Below are 19,536 nucleotides of genomic sequence, written 5' to 3'. Positions count from 1 at the left end.
TACAATTTTTTATCTGGCAATTGCACCTCAATAAAGCTGGGAAACAAAACCAAAAACAAACACCCCCCCCATCAAAAAACAACAACAACAACAACAACAAAACAAATGAAATAAATCAAGAGAAGTTCACACTGTCCATGGCAAGCAGTGGTAACAGGAAGATTCGGCCTGTTCCCTGGGGATGAGTAATAACATCATGGGATGAGAAGTGACCAGAAATAGCAAAGCGCAGCCGCCTCTCCCAGCTGGTTTCAGGAAGCAGCAGAGTCTGCGGTAGGGGCTTTGGAGCATAGACCACGTCCTGCACGGAGCAGGGGAAATTTCTCATTATTCAGGACTGGAGGCTTCTCTGTACCATCTGTCTGTCCTTGACAGAGTATTCTAAATATTCCCATTGATTTGAATAATCTGCAGCATCCATTTTCCAGCCAATGAAGACAGTGTAGTGAGGAAGCAGATGCCTCGCAGGCTTCCTGGAACTTGCCCAGAACCTAGGAACCTGTGCGGGTTCATCCAGGCAGCATCTCTGCTTGCCTTTCCCTCTGCTTGGTTTTCACCAACATCAGCCTTTTCTGTCCCCAGTAGGATGTGCAACATCCCCCTGAACTCTGCCCTGCTCTGTCATCCTTGGAGGATGGTGGTTGCTCTGGGCGCCATAGAGCCCTATGGATCCAGAATGCTGAATGAGAAGACAGAAGGGCTTGGGAAGTCATGAGGTTCTGATGGAGGAGCTGGGGATGTGTCCTGTAGAAACGAGGGCTCTAATTTCAAGCCTGTCCTTCCTTTTGCTCTTGAGGGCTCACTCACGCACACTGGGCAGACTTACAAGGGCCTCTGCAGAGCAAGAGTTGTCATAGGCACAGGTTGCTCTCGTCCTGCATCATGGTAGGTGGGGAGGCTCCTCTCTGGGAGGCAGGCGTTGTCCATTCCAAGTGAGAAACGTTCTCTCGAGGGACAGTCCCATGACAACGTGGGGCCGGTCAGGACCCCCATGCGTGCCTTCCTGAGAACATGTCCAGGTGGAGGCTGGTCACTGTCCACCAGGGCCTTTGCTAAGGGGCTTCCTTCTAATGGTAAAAGATAAAACTAAATTACCTTAACATTTCTTCTAACCTGGATTTAAAAACTTGATTTTGTGCAAATATCTACACTTACAAAAAATAAACCACTGAAATAATTATTTTAATAGAAAAAGAGAGATGATTAGCAGGACAAAACTTTGAGGATAGCAAACAAAAGCCAAAAATGTTTTTGAGAAGCAATGAAAAGATTCGCACTTAAAAGATGAAGTCTTTCCAAAGAAATAGCTAGACATTTAGGGTATGGAAATGGAGAATAGAATACCTACCCTCCTGTGGGTTTTGCCCAAGGGGATGTAACTTCTAACAGGATTCCTAAACTTTTAATGCAGAGTGTGGGCTTTGTGATTTAGTTTTGGTCAGTTTTGTGGGAAAATTATCATTTTTCTTCTAAAATAGCAACACTTAAAGTCTAATATTTAATTATAACTTGTAGATAAAGCTGTTTTCCATGGGAAAAAAAAAGTCTGATTTTATCACAGAAGTCAATGCAGAAATAGGGTTTAGTTTCCTGGAGTTAACTTTGCAGGCTATGGAACAAAACTATTCTTAAAGCCAATTGGAGAACCCCGGACCGGTGGCCTCACTCTCTGGGCATCATCTTCCAGCCTGAGCATGTCTCGCCTTGGCATGGCCTTCTCTGTAGCTGGGCTGGTGGTGGTCCAGTCATGTACCCCTGTGTGTGTGGGCCTTGAAGCCCACACAGCTTCTTCCAGATGCAAACACATCGCCACCCTTACAAAGCAGCAAGAACAAACCTGGGGTTTCTTTCGGATACTATTGAGGGTCTTCATCTGGAAAAAAATAGGAGAACAAGTAGGCTTCTAAGAGACTCTAAAACATCTTGAATTAGTGCTTCCCTCAGACACACTTGTCAACCAAGATGTGCAGGTACTTCTGGAAGGCGAATCCCATCAAACATCCTTCCAAATTTAAGAATGGAGCCAGGTAGAGCTCTGTGGGTGTGCAGTGCTTCTCACCAACCAAAGCACTCAGGACTCTGCTTCCCCAGTGATTGGCACCACAGTTTGCCTGGCACTTTCCACCTGGCCATGTCTGCAACTCAGAGCAGAGGCTAAGGGAATCCACCTGCAAAAGGCATTCCGAAACACAGGAGGGTTTCGAGGTTCATGCCTCTTTGACGTTTCCCAGGCTCCCCTCACTATATCGGCAGTGCCCACATCGCAAACTTCAGGAGATGGGAGCGAGAGGGGCCTGTTGGGGGACCAAGCTGTCGTGGTTGCAGGGCTCCCTCTTCGCGGCCCGTCAGCCCCACCCCGGGCATCCGCCACCTGCTGGTCACAGACTCTGTCTGCCTTGGCCTCCAGGTCCTTAACTCTGGCTCTTAGGAGCAATAAATGAGCAGCATGGGTCCTTGGCCTGCAGGAAAGAGTGGGGGCAGCCTTGGGGCTGCGATGTTATTTTATAACATTTATTTTTTTCTCGTTACAGGATGAATATGTGTTTGTGGTGAAAAAGTTATAAGAATAGAACCATGAAAAAAATGGGCTATACCTGTTCTGGCCCACTCAGGTCACCATTGTCTCCTTGCTTCTACTTCGAAGCCCCACAGCTGCTTCCCGCCCAGTGGGGTGGCATCATTTAAACGGGACCATTTTTCTACTGAAGCCTCTCCATGTACTTAGTATGAAACCCAAATCCCCTGGCCTGGTGGACGTGCCCTCCTTCTTTTGAATGCTGTTTGCACTCCTCTTTACATCTGTGCCCCTCATTGTCGGTGCCATCCCCGTGGGAGACATCCCGTCCCCTCAATCGTTAGTGCTGTAGAGAGTTGGCCCCGTACCCTCCATCCCTCTCTATGTTACACCCGCTTTACTCTCAGAACAGGTCTTACTGCTATCTGCAGTTACCGTTTTTAGTTACTTATTCACTGCCCTTTCCCACTGAGAGGGTCAGCGTCATGAGATCAGAGCTCGTCAGGTCGGTGCTTCGTCAGCGAGGTGAGGAGTGAGCGCCTCGAGGTCCCCTGTGGGTTGGGGATGGGACAGTTTCTGAGCAGAAGTGTTAAGTTGTCCTCCAGAGGATCTGTGCCAATTTCCATGTCCACCAGTGTGCTTGGGAGCACGTCCAGTTTCTCCACCCCTTGCGAGGCCTCTGGGGATCTTGGACTCGATTCCCGTGAGCAGCCTCTTGCGACAGCCATTGGTTGATGTTCACCATCTGTGTGGGTTCTTGGTTACCCCTGCATCAAACATCAACTCTGTGATGAATCCACTCATTCCCAACCACTGCTTTTCAAAGTCACCCCATCACCCTTCCCCTTTCCTCTGAGTTTCCCTGAAAGAGATGAAATTTCTCAGAAGGATTCGGTTGCCTTTAAGATGCCATGATGTGCTCGGTGGCCTTGAATTAAACACCCCACCACATGGTTACACCCGGGCTGACTGGCTGCCCATGCGCTTCCCACAAATGGCACGTGCATACATGTGTGTATGCTTTCTGCTTCCCTCATCACTGCAATCCAGAGACAGAGTTTCTGCATTTCCTGTTTTGCAGATGGAAACTGATTTTTTTTTTTTTTTTGAGATGGAGTCTTGCTCTGTCGACTGGGCTGGAGTGCAGTGGCCATCCTCTCAGCTCACTGCAAGCTCCGCCTCCCGGGTTTATGCCATTCTCCTGCCTCAGCCTCCGGAGTAGCTGGGACTACAGGCGCCCGCCACCTTGCCCGGCTAGTTTTTTGTATTTTTAGTAGAGACGGGGTTTCACCGGGTTAGCCAGGATGGTCTTGATCTCCTGACTTCGTGATCCGCCCGTCTCGGCCTCCCAAAGTGCTGGGATTACAGGCTTGAGCCACCGCGCCCGGCGGAAACTGAATTTTAAGCCACACGGCTACTAAATGCGTGAACCAGGATTTGAGTCTAATGTCTCCCGTGCATTTACGACTTCATTCATTCTGTGTCTACACCATGTGCAGCCCTGCTATTTGAGAGTGTGAGATGCACTGTGCCGAGTGCTGAGAATGCAATTCTGAACAAGACATACTTCCTGTCCTTGCAGAGTTTACACTTCAGTAGGGAGGACTGCTGTTAGACAAATAACTATAGGCTTTAAATTGCAACTGTAGTAAGTACAACAAAGAAGAAATACGGGGACCCATTAAAACATAAAACAGGGTTTGGGAACATTTTAGGGGTTCCATGAAGGTTTGGAGAGAGAGTCCTGTAAAGGGGAGCTGAGGTGGCCCAGCCACCCCAGTCCCCAGCCCCCAGCCTCCAGCCCCAAAACCTTTCAGCCCTTTTAGCTCAATTTAGCTCATGAATGACCCTATCCTCAGCTCATCCTCAGCTCAGTTTAGCCACATGAATGACTCTAAGCAAAATCAACAGAGGTCAAACCACTATAAGAAACACACATGATTGTTTTTAAGCCACTAAGTTTTGGGGTGGTTTTATACACAATAATAGAAAACCAAAATAGAATTCAATGGCTAAACAGAAAATTACATCTTACGTTTTTGCTTGTGGTCACTTGGATTGAAGTGCTCAGTCAAGTCAATGTTTTTGCAGCTCATTTGCTGCCATTATAAGACAACATATAGTGTATTAGCCATTCAAGACCCCTAGGTTCTCTAAGGGTAGAACGATTACTTTTACAGGCACTTGGATAAATGGAAGTTCAAATCCCAACATATGTCCCCAAACCAAAGTCTTCTGAAAATGTGTGTTAATAGAATCTCTTCTTTCTTCTTCCCACAGGGTGATGGTGGCCAAGAATCAGAAGTAGAGTTGGATCCAGTGGCTTGCCAAGTTGGGGAATAGAGGCATTGAATGCTGGAGTAGGGAGATTTGGGGGGATGGGAAGCCTCAGAGCATGTGAACCAACCCAGCCTCTTGCACGTATACACTCCCCATGTTTCTTTTTGAAGATGCTGTCATGTCCTGGCCAGAGAGAATTACCCTGAAAGAGGACAGATCTGCAATTATACTCAATCCTTGGGCGGGTGAATTTCAGAGTCAAATCACACGGGAGAAAGCGTTCTGTGGTAGTTTTAACACATCCACAGTTTCATGTGGTCTCCCCTTGAACCTGGGTGGGCCTTTGTGATGGTCTGTGACTTCTGAGGCTTGGTGAGCTGAGCGCACACAGCTGTGCCTGTTTCTCTCGGGGCATTTGCTCTGGGGACCTCCAGCTGTCCTGTAAGAAGTCCAGCTATGCCAGGGCTGCTGGGTGAAAGGAATACATACAGGAACGGGCGAGAGGCCTCGGCGGTGGCAGCTTCCAGAAGTTTGAGTTTTTCAAGCCCAGGAGCCAGACATATGAATGAGGAAACCTCAAAGGCTTCTTGAAGATGTCCCTCCATTGCCACCGTCTGACTGTAACCACATGAGAGACCTTGGTGAGAACAGTCCAGCTAAGCTCAGTCAAGCCACAGAATGAGGAGAGGTAATAACAGTGTGTGATTGTATTGTTCCGAGCTACTCTTTGGGACTCAGAAGGCTGGCATACTCATTTACCAAATATACCTTGCGACAATGCGTTTACACAGGGAATATCTCGGGAATAGGTGTGTGAACCTGCGCTAAGGGTATAGAAAGCAGCAAGTGTCTTAAGGAGGAGGGAGGAGAAATATCACAAGACAGTGAGATGGCTGATTTTTTGTGTCAACTCGGCTAGGCTATGGTACCCAGTTGTTTGGTCAAACATCAGTCTAGATGTTGCTGTGAGGGTGCTTTGTGGATGGCATTAACGTTTACAATCGGTTGATGTTAATTAAAATAGGTTACCCCCCGTAGTGTGGGTGGGCCTCATCCAATCAGTGGGAAGATGACTGCAACACAGAAATCCTACCTGACTTTCCAGCCTTCAAACTCAGGACTGCAGCATCAACTCTTCGCTGAGTCTCCCGCGCTGTCTTACCGTTGTCAGGCTTGCCAGCCTCCACAATCGTGTGAGCCATTTCCTTAAATCCTCTCTAGATACAGATAGACATAGAGATATAGAAATAGATTAGATATCAGATGTCGATACAGATACAGGCACAGACATAGACATAGATTAGATATGAGTTAGGCACAGATACAGGTACAGATACAGACACAGATACAAATACAAATGCAGATATACATCTAGATACCCTATTGGTTCCGTATCTCTGGAGAACCTTCACTGATGAAACAGTAAAACTTGGCACATGTGTGAACTTGGTGGAGGGTAATGGCAGCACATCCTCTCCAAAGGGAAGGACATTTTACTTGTCCTCGCACCCCCATTGCTAGGAAGGAAATATGATTCTGGTTTGGCTTCTTTAAAATGCAGTGGCAGGCCAAGTGTGAGGGCTCACACCTGAAATCCCAGTGCTTGGGGAGGCTGAGGCAGGAGGATGGCTTGAGGCCAGGAGTTCAAGATCAGCCTGGGGAACATAGTGGATCTTGTCTCTACAAAAAAATGTTTAAAAATGCAGCGGCATCAGGCACAAAGTTTGGGTATGTGTGTGGGTTCACCAGGTGGCTGGCAGCTGTGGGTGAAGCTCAGAGACACAGCAGGCTCTCCAGCTGGACAGGGCAGCACAGCCATGGCTCTGCCATGGGCCTTGGAGACATTGCATGTTCACGAGGCTTAGGGTCCTGCGTGGAGTCGCTGGCCATCCCATATGGAATCACAGGGCAGCCCCTGGCATTTGAAGCACACCAGAACCATTGCAGCTTGATGGCAGGTGGTTCTACTGCTTCAGGGAACTTAATTCTGCCAACAACCATGAGAGCTTGGAGGAGGACCCCAAGCCTTGCGTGGGACCTAGCCCTGGCTAGTGCTTTGACTGCAATCTTGTGAAACCCTGTGCAGAGATTCCAGCCAAGCTTTACCAGACCCCTGACCAACAGAAACTGTGGCACAGTAAATGGGTGTTTTCTTTTTCTTTTTTCTTTTTATTTTTTGAGACAGGGTCTTACTCTGTCGCCCAGGCTGGAGTGCAGTGGCATGATCTCTGCTTGCTGCAACTGCCACCTCCTGGGTTCAAGTGATTTTCCCATCTCAGCCATCTGAGTAGCATGTGCCACCATGCCTAGCTAATTTTTGTATTTTAATAGAGAAGGGGTTTCACCATGTTAGCTAGGCTGAACTTGAACTCCTGATCTCAAGTGATCTGCCAGCCTCTGCCTCCCAAAGTGCTGGGATTACAGATGTGAGCCACCGTGCCTTGCCATAAATGAGTGTTTTAACCACCAAGTTTGTAGAAGTATGTTATGCAGTAATCCAAAAATAATATAAATAGTAATTAACCATAAAGCCTTGGCTGCTGACTGAGATTCCGGAATCCTCTAACTCATTTTTTGTTAAAGTTGGGAGTATCCACAAGCACTTGTCACCTGGTGGCACAGGTAAATACTGGATGGGGCTTGGCCATTCCCTGAAGGCATCAATTCTCACTCACTCACTCTCTGTCTGTCTCTGCAAACTGAAGGGAGCCAGATTCTCTCTCGCCTGCCTCCTGAAAACTGGTGTGGGATTAAAAATCTAGGCCAGGGCAGCTGGAAGCCCCCACCAGGGGTTCTTTATTAATGATGCAAAGATGCTGGGTAACTCAGAGACCATTCCTGGGGGAGGTGGCTGAGCCAGGAGGGTGGTCTAGGGGTTGGGAGAGACTGTCGTGGTGGCAGTGATTTCTCCCCGCTGAAGACAGGAAACTACTCTCACTGCTTGTGCCCTTGGCTCCTGACCCTTCTCTGCTCCTGCTCTGCTTCTGACCCTGGCTCTCCTGATCTCCCCTCAATTCCATGAGTTGCCTACTAGTCTTCCAGTACATTGCTGAAGTTAGTTAGGATCTGTCTGCCTCTAAGAACCCTTCCCAGTTCAGCTGAGAAGTGCTGGCTCCTCTGCCCTCCTTACTTTTTCTTCTCTATGTCTCCTTCCTTGGATAAGTATTAGGTTAATCAGATTTGATCGATGACATCTCCATAAAGCTATCCAGTTGTTGTGTCTAAAATGAAGGCTGACTCAAAGCAGGAACTGAGTGATTTCAGTGCTGCTGGGACAAGCGGTTCTCTTGTCTTGGTCCCCATGTGTCCTGGTACAGCTTGCCCAGACACAGCCTGCTCTCATCATGCAGTGACAGAAAGAAAAAGCCTTCTTCCTGCTTGAGAGAAGCTTCTTCCTTCTTTCTGCTTGAATTGTTATTGCTTCTTCTCCCTCTGTGGGGCTATATCTGAAGAATAGGTGGTATTTTATATACAGAGCAACATGAGATTTCTCCAGAAGCAGCAGAATAGCAATGTCCTTAGCGTGGAGTGAGCTAGCACCTGAGTGATATTCATTAAAGAAATGCATTTCCAGAAGGGACCAGAAATGTCCTCTTAATGGAAGGAAATCGCTGCCATGTTAGGATCAAAGATGAAAGGGGAAGGTAATGTGTGCTTAGAAGGACAGCTTTCCATCTCACACACTTCCCATGTTGGCTGCAGAACTGGAGGGTGTCACAGGTATCTAAATGGACATCTGCTCCCTGGGCACCACACACTGGGCCCTTGACCACTTCTAGAGCATGGAGGAAGGGGTTTGAGGGGCATGATGAAGAAAATCTGACTTGTGTTCATTAGTGCTTCTGTAAGTCAACTTTCTGTAAAAGGCTGCATAATAAATATGTTAAATGGGCAAAAGATTTTTATGGGAGTATTTTATCACTGACATTATTTAGGTCTGTTGGCTCAGGATGTTAATAAAAAGAAGACCCACATGAAGTCACAATTCTGGTGAGTGGAATGAGCCACCCAGGGGAGCAGAACACACAGAAAATGTTCATTTTGACTGCGAGGTAGGTAATAGAGTTTCTTTACCTCTAGGCTGGAAGCCAGAATGTAAACAAAAGGCATAACCCAGAAATGGACTTCTGAGTGGGTCATTAAGACACAAATACAGCCCAGCCACTGAGTGAGGAAGAGCGAGAGCTGAAGCCTTGATGGCTGAAATAGAAAAGCCAGAGCTGGTGGAATTTAGCATCACCTGGAGTCCACTAGACCACTGGGAGGTGAGGTCCCCATGCCTGGGTCAGCTGCCCGGGACATCAGTACTTTGTTTGAAGCTGAAACTTTCTCTTAACTGGAGCTTCGATTTTTGAATTAAAAACTCAAGCCAAAAAAGAAATGTACTTTTTCAGATGAGAGAAGAAAGAATGGTTCAGAACTAGGTATATACACGGTAATTCATTAATAGATATTATAATAAAGCAGGAAGGTGAGTTTGACACAGTCATTTTCCCGTTTAACTATCATTAAACACTGAATTCACATGAGAAAATTAATTCTGCAGAAAATTTTATTTGGTTAAGTGAATACCGATGATAGAGAGTGATCAGCAGGTCAGGCACGGTGGTCCACACCTATAATCCCAGCACTTTAGAAGGCTGAGGCAGGAGGATCACTTGAGGCCAGGGTCTGAGACCAGCCTGGCCAACATAGCGAGACCCGACCTCTACTGAAAATACAAAACATTAGCTGGAAGTGGTGGTGCATGCCTGTGATCCAGGTACTTGGGAGGCTGAAGCACAAGAATTGCTTGAATCTGGGAGGTGGAGTTTGCAGTGAGCCGACACTGCTCTGCCGCACTCCAGCCTGAGCGACCAAGCAGGACTCTTGTCTCAAAAACAACAAAAAACAAACAAACAAACAAACACAACACTGATCAGCATTGCAAGTGGGATTATAAGATGAGGAAGAATAAGAAATGGTTTGTACCTGGCTGGGGGCCAGACAGGGCCAGTGGCAGCATCTCTGTGTGTTCCTGTGCCCGTCACAGAGCCTGGATGTGCTGCAAGTGAGCAAACAAGGACAGGATGTGAAAAACGCCAGAGTGACTGACTGGGATGCTAAGTGCAGTATTAGTTTAGAGAGGCGGGAAACAGGCTGGTGTTTTAAAAAGGATTGTATTCAAAGAATAGGTGGGAATTAGATCAGAGTCTCAGAATATCTGGGAAGGGACTCTGAAATGTTATTTGTTCTGGGCCTTGTCTGGTGACTATTCAGTCTACTTTTCAAATAATCCTTAATTTAAAATACAATCTTTTTTCTTGTAGCTGCCACCCTTGGGTGACAAGAGGCTCTGACCCTTGGAATTCTATAAATAGAATGATGGTTTTGCATGGCAGCCATTTAAATAGTTGAACCCAGCAACTGTATCTGCTTTTCCCTCCCTGGAGGTCAACGTCTCCGGTTTCTACAAATGTGTCCATGTGGCATGGTGCTCAAGACCTCCTTGCCCCTCTCTGGGTTCCCAGAACTGAACAGGTACTAAAAGAGGTGTGAACTTCATCAAGGACAGAGGGACATTTACCTTTTGTGGCCAAATCAGTGGATTGCAATATGGCAGTCATCAGAATCAGCCCTGGGGGCCAACCTGGGGCTTCTGGGGTAACCAGTCTTGGGGCAGGCACCTCCCATGATCCCAATGTGCATCTTTATCAGCCCAGCTCATGGACGGCTCCTCTGAGTTTACTGTTGATGAAATGGCCCCGGCCAGTACTTGAAGCACAAGCTGCAGTTGCTGTGTCTTTATTTTGTAATTTTGCAATTGATTGATTGAACTATAGGAGGGATTTTTTTGGGTGTTTTCTCAGAACAACTGTCTCTCCTCACAGCCTTATTTGGCAGCAGATTTGACCACGCTGGGGGCCCATGGGTGAGCTGGTCAGAGGCCCAAGATGCATGTGGCAGTGCTCAGAAGGACGAGTGAAGCCACTCCAACCCCTTCTCTTAGGATTTGTAACAGGGTTTCTGGTGGTGGGTCTTGGAGCTGGGAGTTCACATAGATGCTGGTAGCCATTTGAGGCCTTGTATAAAATGGGTAAACAGAAATATCCACATGGGTGGCCATTTTAGTGGTCAGTAGAGTGGCAAAAATAATATGCATGTGTAATATGGTGTGACATAATGAAAAATCGTTGTTTCAAATGTGTTCATTGACATTTGTCATTAATAGCTGCACTTGAAAATTTTTTCATATCCTTTACAGTGGTTTCAAAAAAGTTCTTTTCAAACTTCTATATATGGCCTTGGGATCTATGTATCCACTCTTATTAATCTGTGCATCACATAAGTGCAATGATATGACAGCTTACTGAATTAGGAATCCCAAAATGTTGACCTCAAAGACAGCCGCTATGAAACCAAAGATTACAGCTTCTAGTGAAGTTGGCCCCAAATAGTCTCTTTCCTTCCTTCCTTCCTTCCTTCCTTTCTTCCTTTCCTTCTTCTTCCTTCCTTCCTTCCTTCCTTCCCTCCCTCCCTCCCTCCCTCCTCCCTCCCTCCCTCCCTTTTTCTTTCTTTCTTTCTTTCTTCTTCTTTCTTTCTTTCTTTCTTTCTTCCTTCCTTCCTTCCTTCCTTTCCTTCCTTCCTTCCTTTCCTTCCTTTTCCTTCCTTCCTTTTCCTTCCTTCCTTCCTTTCTTCCTTCCTTCCTTTCCTTCCTTCCTTCCTTCTTTCTTTCTTTTCTTTCTTTCTTCTGAGTTTCGCTCTTGTTGCCCAGGCTGGAGTGCAATGACAAGGTCTCGGCTCACTGCAACCTCCACCTCCCGGGTTCAAACTGTTCTCCTACCTCAGCCTCCCGAGTAGCTGAGATTACAGGCATGCGCCACCACACCTGGCTAGTTTTTTGTGTTTTTGGTAGAGACGGGGTTTCTCCATGTTGGTTAGGCTGGTCTCGAACTCCTGACCTCAGGTGATCCGCCAGCCTCAGCCTCCCAAAGTGCTGGGATTACAGGCATGAGCCACTGCGCCCCGCCTCCAAATGGCCTCTTGAGGACCTTTGAGACTTGCTCCTGAGGTTTTCCTGTAAGTTGTAATCTCTGATCATTGAAACTACAAGTTATCAAGCATCTGCCTCCACCGACCCTTCTGCCAGGCCCTTCACATACATTATCAGTACGGTTAGTTTTTAGCACAAACAATGATTATGCTAAAAAATGCATAGGAGGGACATACACTGAAAAAATGATTTGTTGTTTAAATTTGAACTTAACAATTTAACTTGGTGTAGTGTCTGTTTATTTGTTAAGTCTGGCAGCCTTAGGGGATGCAGGACAGAGTGCTAGCCTCACTGGGTTTTGTTAGGTGCTTCCTAGGAGAAAAAGACTAGCCCTTTGCTGAGATGATGCCTCCCCGTTGGGGTGCCGCCGGTCCGTTTGCGAGGGAGGTGGGAACATTCGACTCATGCCTGGCACCAGGCAGGTCGCGCCAGCGCTCTGGGGCCCTTCACCTCCCCAAGTGCTTCTGACTCGCTCGGCCTCTCAGGGGATGAGAGGGGCTTTGTCTGAGCCATGCCTCATTTGCCACTTCAGAGCTTCATGTCTGTTGACACTGCAAAATAGCAGAAGAATTCGACAACAGGCCTTTTCAGAATGTGCATCACGACTGGACAAAGGGCAGTCCTAAGTGGGTCAGCGGCTGCCCTGGAGAGTTTTCCGGGTGAGGAATCACATCTGTTTACTCAGCCTTCACATGACCTCCATTCTGCCCACCTCCGCCGCCCACTCTGCCGACTCGAAGGAACAAAGGCACGGGGTGTGTCCCTCCCTCATTGTGTTGGCGCGCAGCTCCGCTGCCTGCGCTGAAGGGCACTGTGTGGGAGGCTCCCTGCATGGCCTCTGACACTTTCCAGTTCAGTGGCATTTAGTACCAAGTTAACGCATCAGTTGTCGGGGAGGTCCAGAGAGCCTCCGCCTTGTGTGTGGTGGGCGCTCACCGGAGGCTGGAACGCAAAGGGAGTAGAGCCTGCAGACAGCTTCTCAAGGCCCTCCTGCCACTGTCTGCGGGGAGTGGCCGTGTTCTGCGCTTAGCAGGCCCCTGCGTTACACTGTCAGCTTGCGAGGGCCTAGCAGGGGACAGGACATCTGCAAAGGGTGTACGGTGCCGGCATGGCCCCTCACTGTGCTGTGGAGGCAGGATGGGCTGGCCACTGCAGGGTTGGTGTGGGGCCGGGGACCGTTCACAACCAATGATCAAGGGTCCCTGTTGGAGGAAGCTCCTGAAGGCTGGCACTGTGCCAGCCCAATGTTTGTGTAGCAGAATCTTCCCCTAATTAATTTATCCAGAAGAGAGTGGTCCAGGAGGTTGAGATGCTCCACAAATTTTCATATTAGTGACGTGGGCAGCATTCCATGATAGGACCACAGGACAAAGCTGTTGCTCTTGGACGAGCAATACTTCTTTTTTTTTTTACTTCAAATTATTTATAGTTAATGATCCTTTGCAATAAAGACATAAATAAGCAATTTATGTCAGAAAGAAAAACGTCCAGTAACATAAGGCTAACCTTACTTGAAATCAAATAAATTCATATTAAAACAAAACATTTAGTTTATTAAATATTACTTAAAGATCACACTACTCAGAACTGAGAACCACGTGGAGAAAAGAGCCATATCCTATATTGCTGTTGGGAAAATGTTTGGAATAACCATTTAAAAGCACAATTTGGTAGCCCATCCCCAAAACCTTAAATACGTTTGTATTCTTTGACCCAGCAGTTCCACTTCCAGAAATTACTCCAGGGAAATAAATATGGATATGAATAAGGTTTTAGATACAAAGAAGTTCATAGCAATAAAAAGGCTGGAAATTCCAATGGTCAATAAACTATTGTATATCCACGTAATGGAATATTTAAATAACAATGCAGATGTACAAAAGCAACTGTATATGAATAGCCAAGAAAATTCTGAGAAAGATAAAGGAAAGGGGTTTGTTATATGAACACATACTACAAAGCCAGACATTAAAACAGTATGGTATTGATTCGGCAAGGATAGAGAGATAAATGAAATAGAGAAGAGTTCATAAAGTGAACCATTTATATATATGTGTGTGCAATTTTGTTTGGTCATGAAGTGTATCAAAATAGTAAGAAGAGGTTTTGGAATAAATAATTATCCATTGAGACCCTTACTATAGTCTCAAAAATAAATTCCAGGTGGATTTAGAGAATATCATCTGTAAACAGTAGACAGGAATATAGAAGAGAGAAACATTTTCAGCCTTTGCTGGTGGGGAAGGATTTTTGAAGCCAGACGCAAAGCCAGAAGCTGTGGCAGAGACTGCTACATCTTCATCAAATGATGCCCTGTTTCTACTGGGCACACAGGAAGATGGCATTTCCTACCCTTCCCTGTGTCTGGGTGAGACTATGTGAGTTCTGCCTGGTGGAAAGTAGGGGAAAGGGATGTGTACCCTGCCTGGCACAGCCCTCACTGACTTCTAAGTAGTGTTGCCTGCTCTGTCTGTCTCCCAAGGCTGGGGGGAACGCCTCTGGTATGGCAGAGAAAGAGCTCAGATCCCTGAGTCACTGCCTAGAGGAGAGAAGCCAAGAATGGCTGCTGGAACATAAACATCTGCATTAGAAATAAAAATAATTTGTGCATCTACTTACAATAGCAAAGACTTGGAACCAACCCAAATGCCCATCAGTGATAAACTGGATAAAGAAAATGTGGCACATATACACCATGGAATACTATGCGGCCATAAAAAAGAATGAGTTCATGCCCTTTGCAGGGACATGGATGAAGCTGGAAGCCATCATCCTCCACAAACTAACACAGGAAGAGAAAACCAAACACCACATATTCTCACTCTTAAGTGGGAGTTGAACAATGAGAACACATGGACACAGGGAGGGGAACATCATACACTGGGGCTTGTTAGAGGGTGGGGGGAAAAGGGAGGGAGAGCACTGGGACAAATACCTAATGCATGCTGGGCTTAAAACCTAGATGACGGGTTGATAGGTGCTGCAAACCACCATGGCACATGTATACCTATGTAGCAAACCTGCACGTTCTATACATGTATCCCAGAACTTAAAGCAAAAAAAAAAAAAGAGTGTGTGTGTGTGTGTGTGTATGTGTGTATGTGTGTATTCATCAGGGTTCTCCAGAGAAACAGAACCAATAGGAGATACAAGAGGAAATTTATTTGGGGTATTGGCTCACAGGATCACAGAGGTGGAGAGGTCCCACAATAGGTCATCTGTAATCTGGCGAACTGGAGCAGTGAAAACAGTAGCATGGCTCTGACTGGAAATCTCAGAACCAGGAAAGCAGGTGTTGTAGCCACCAGTTAGAGGCTGAAAGCCAGAAAGTCCCCAAGGGTGAGAGAGAGACAGAGAGAGAGAGGGGGGGAGAGAGGAGAGAGAGAGAGAGAGGAGAGAGAGAGAGAGAGAGAGAGAGAGAGAGAGAGAAAGGGAGACAGCAAAGCAACAAAGCAAGCTGAATACCCACTTCTCCCAGCTACCTTATCCTGGATGGTGCCCGCCCACATTATGTGGGTTTTCCTCTTGAAGTCCACTGACTGACATGTCAATCTCTCTAGGAAACACCCTCGAGCAATACTTCACCAGCTGTCCAAGCACTCCTCAATCCAGCCAAATTGACACCCAAAATTAACCATCATTGTGTGTGTGCATGTGTGAAGTCACTGACAATGGAGTTTACAAATAAATCCACAGCCAGAACTAAGAAATAGTAAAAAGAAAGATTGTCAGATTTGGTCACATGAAAATTTAGATGGCCGGGCATGGTGGCTCACACCTGTAATCCCAGCACTTTGGGAGGCCAAAGCAGGCAGATCTTTTGAGGTCAGGAGTTTGAGACAAGCCTGGGCAACATGGTGAAACTCCATCTCTAAAACAAATAAACAAAAAAATACAGAAATTAGCCAGGCATGGTGGCACACACTTGTGGTCCCAGCTACTTGGGAGGCTGAGGCGAGAGAATCACTTGAGCGGGAAGGCGGAGGTTGCAGTGAACGGAGATTGTACCACTGCACTCTAGCCTGGGCCACAGAGCAAGCCCATGTCTCAAAAAAAAAAAAAAAGAAAAAAAATTTACAACTTATGTATAACAAAATAGGTGATAAGCAAAGTTAAAAGACAAGTAATAGATTGGTAGAAAATATTTGCAACATATTTAAAAGATAAAATATTGGTAAACAAAAAGTGTGCCTATAAACCAATAATAAAAGGTAAAACAAATAAAAAACAGGTGAAGAATAAAACAAAGATATTCACAGAAACAATGTAAAGGACAAATACAAAAATATGATCTATTTTATTTCTAATTATAAAATGCAAATTAAAGCCACACTATACCCAGTAATTTGCTCATGCGACTGGGAAATTTTTAAAAATTTCATTATATTCAAAGATTTGCAAATTACGTGGGGAAAGAGGCATCTATATGCTGTTTAGCTTTATTTCTGAATTGTTTTGGCAGCATGTTGCAATTAAAAAATATTTTGACCTTGAACACATCAATTCCACTTTTCAGAGTCTCCAGTAAAGAAGAAGCTTAAATAGATTTTGACACCTTCATATATGGAATATAATGCAGTGGTATTTAAAAAAACTCAACTATAAGGAAAAAGCAGAGTTTTTTTTTCTTTTTCCACACTGTTACACAAAATGCCTTGCAATGTTCTTTGTATTTCTTCTGTTTATGTAAATGTTCCCCAAAATGTCTTTGGTGAAATATATAAGTATGTCAGCCTGTGTGTAAGGGAGTACAGGGTGTGGAGGGAAGTCCACTGGGTGGACATGACCACTACCAGGATGGAAATGGCTAGGGATGGTGTAGGTGGTGGAGGAGAGAGTAGCTGTGAGCCTGTAGGCTTCTGGATTATTTGAGTCATGTTATAAGAATCTAGGCCGGGCGTGGTGGCTCAAGCCTGTAATCCCAGCACTTTGGGAGGCCGAGACGGGCGGATCACGAGGTCAGGAGATCGAGACCATCCTGGCTAACACGGTGAAACCCCGTCTCTACTAAAAAATACAAAAAACTAGCCGGGCGAGGTGGCAGGCTCCTGTAGTCCCAGCTACTCGGGAGGCTGAGTCAGGAGAATGGCGGGAACCCGGGAGGCGGAGCTTGCAGTGAGCTGAGATCCGGCCACTGCACTCCAGCCTGGGCGACAGAGCGAGACTCCGCCTCAAAAAAAAAAAAAAAAAAAAAAAAGAATCTGCTGATGTATCATTTGTAAAATTTAAAAAGAAGATCACCTGAGGTTAGGCGTCTGAGACCAGCCTGACCAAAATGGTGAAACCTGGTCTCTACTAAAAATTCAAAAAATTAGCTGGGCGTGGTGGTAGGTGCCTGTAATCCCAGCTACTCTGGAGGCTGAGGCAGGAGAATCCCTTGAACCAGGGAGGAGGACGTTGCAGTGAGCTGAGGTTGTACCATTGCACTCCTGCCTGGGCAACAAGAACAAAATTCCATCTAAAAAAAAAAAAAAATTGCTGTAAGTTCTAAAATGTTCGTGGGAATGAAAATGAAAATGAACAAGTAGAGGAACTGGCATTAGAATGATAGTAACAAAAGCTGTATAGCAACAGGAAAAATGTCTATAACATGATGTGAAAAAAATTGAAATTATAGATATGCTGTGATGGTTAAATAGAAAACATATTTGCCTGGGGACAAAAACTGGGAGGAAATATTGTGATTCTTAAAATTAATTTTCTAAGCTTTTATTTAAGTATTAAGATGCAGTTCCTCTCTCTCCACACCTTGTTTCTTGGAGGAAGGCAGAGTTTTTTCTAGTCAATGTTTAACAACCCTGGGAGGGTAGGTGGAGGAGCCCCGATGAGCAGTACCTGCCAATTTCTGTGGTGTAACTACTCTCACCATAGCTGATTTCAAGCTAGCAACTCAATGTCAGCCAGCTTCTAAAATTCCTGGCAAATTAAAAATTGGCTCTCACCAACTGATATTAGCTGGCTTCAGTACATCATTGAAGATGGGGTGGGAGTGCAAAGGCATGTCTTCTCTTGAATTTCTTGTTTAAGATGTTTCAGGACTACTTGTGATGTCATCCTGACTTATAGTAGCTAATTGAGTGTGTGGTTTGGGATGTCAACTGTTGTGGGGGCTGGAGTACTTGGGCATGTAACAGAGATAATATTTAAGAGGAGATTTTCAGGCCTATCTTGTGAATGTTTTTGCCCTAAGTTTCCCACCCTTCAGAACAATGGGTTTCAGTGTGCTGGAGAAAGGCAGTGATGAGCTAGACTGAGGCATGGCTCAGTTGAGACTGCAGGTGATGACAGTGATGGTGGTGGCAATGATGGTGATGACAGTGGTGATGATGGTGATAATAGTGGTGATGATAGGTGATGATGGTGATGGTGATGATGGTGGTGGTGATGGTGGCAATAATGACAAGGATGATGGTGGTGATGACGGTGATGGAGATGGGGTTGTGATGATCATGGTAATGATGGTGGAGATGATTTTGACTTCATATCCAGATAATGGGCCCAGAGCTAACTATTTTTGAAAAAAAAAAGATTTTGAAAATTTACTGAATATATCAAGAGATAAACTTAGTGGAGTAGATCACAAAGATCCGTGTATGAGAGGTTCCAGTTAGAAAGAGGAAGAGGGCAAGGCCCCCCTTCTGGCACATTGTGGGAAGAAGAAAAGAGACAGAGGCAAATGGAAGAGTTTGAGCACAAATGGAGCTTCAACTGTGAAAGATATGTAGCAAGTACCACAAAATTTATGAAGTTTGGGTTGTGAGTGCATGGATGTCCATTATAGTTCAGTGTGTTTTAAATATTTTCTCATTTACAAGTGGATCACATAAAAGCAAGTCCTTTCTGCAAAATCACTATATTTATACAGTATATTCAAGGAGGCCACATCTCATATTCATAGTTTTGAAGATCTCATTATCACTGCACTTGCAGCTCAATTCTGTTGCAATGAAATGAGGACAAGTGGGTGAGCAGCTAGGAGAAATGAAGGCAGGCCTAATTGATTGTTCAGTAACTGTTTGTCAAAGAATTTTGAACCTGAACTTTATAATTCCCAACATTGTTCAAGCCTAGTTTGCGTGGGCTGGAAGTGACAAGGAGTTGAATATAGAGCTTTGACTACTACTGCTGAGGCTGGATGCTCAGTTTTGGCCATGTCCACAGAAAAGGGGAGCCATGTGAGTTACTTTGATGGGGTCCAGGTACCCAACTTTTGAGGTAAAATCTCTATGAGATGAAAGCTGATCGGTATTCATAGCAAACAACTGGAGTCTACAGAACATGGCTGAGGAGCAAAGACAATTTGGAAATCTCTATATGGCTAATGGGAATCTGCTCAAGCACTCTCTTGGTAATTTGTGTGTAGTTAAAAAAAATCCATATTGATTTGGATTGCCACAGCCTCAACACACAGAGTTGGCACAGATGAAGAGGGAAAGGTACACGCATGTGTGTGGGTATATGTGTGTGTGTGTGTTGTGTATGTGTGTGCATGCATGCATATGCATATATATGTGTGTGTATGGATATATGGGTATGGTATGTGGTATGCGCCTGTGTGTTTGGTATGTGTGTGATGCATATGGTATGTGCATGTGTGTGAGCACACCTACAGGCAACTGTGCAGATTGAGAAGTCATTTTCCTTCTTGTACCCTGCCCAGTGGTTTGGACATAAACCCCAGTATCCCTACTGTTTATATCTCAACTTT

At 45.6% G+C, this 19,536-nt stretch overlaps 1 long non-coding RNA gene across 1 annotated transcript; it reads left to right on the top strand.

Moving 5' to 3' along the window:
* The first annotated feature begins 737 nt into the window (after nucleotides 1-737).
* Nucleotides 738-9,054, top strand: LOC117099298. The gene is made up of 4 exons (XR_004443749.1): nucleotides 738-885; nucleotides 2,532-3,040; nucleotides 4,796-5,483; nucleotides 8,876-9,054. It is a non-coding gene; the product is annotated as an uncharacterized LOC117099298 (long non-coding RNA).
* The last annotated feature ends 10,482 nt before the right edge of the window (nucleotides 9,055-19,536 follow it).

The sequence above is a fragment of the Trachypithecus francoisi genome, unplaced genomic scaffold (assembly GCF_009764315.1).
Source record: "Trachypithecus francoisi isolate TF-2019V2 unplaced genomic scaffold, Tfra_2.0 Lachesis_group16, whole genome shotgun sequence".
NCBI classification, from domain to species: Eukaryota; Metazoa; Chordata; class Mammalia; order Primates; family Cercopithecidae; genus Trachypithecus; species Trachypithecus francoisi.
This window is presented reverse-complemented; position numbering and strand designations above follow the sequence as displayed.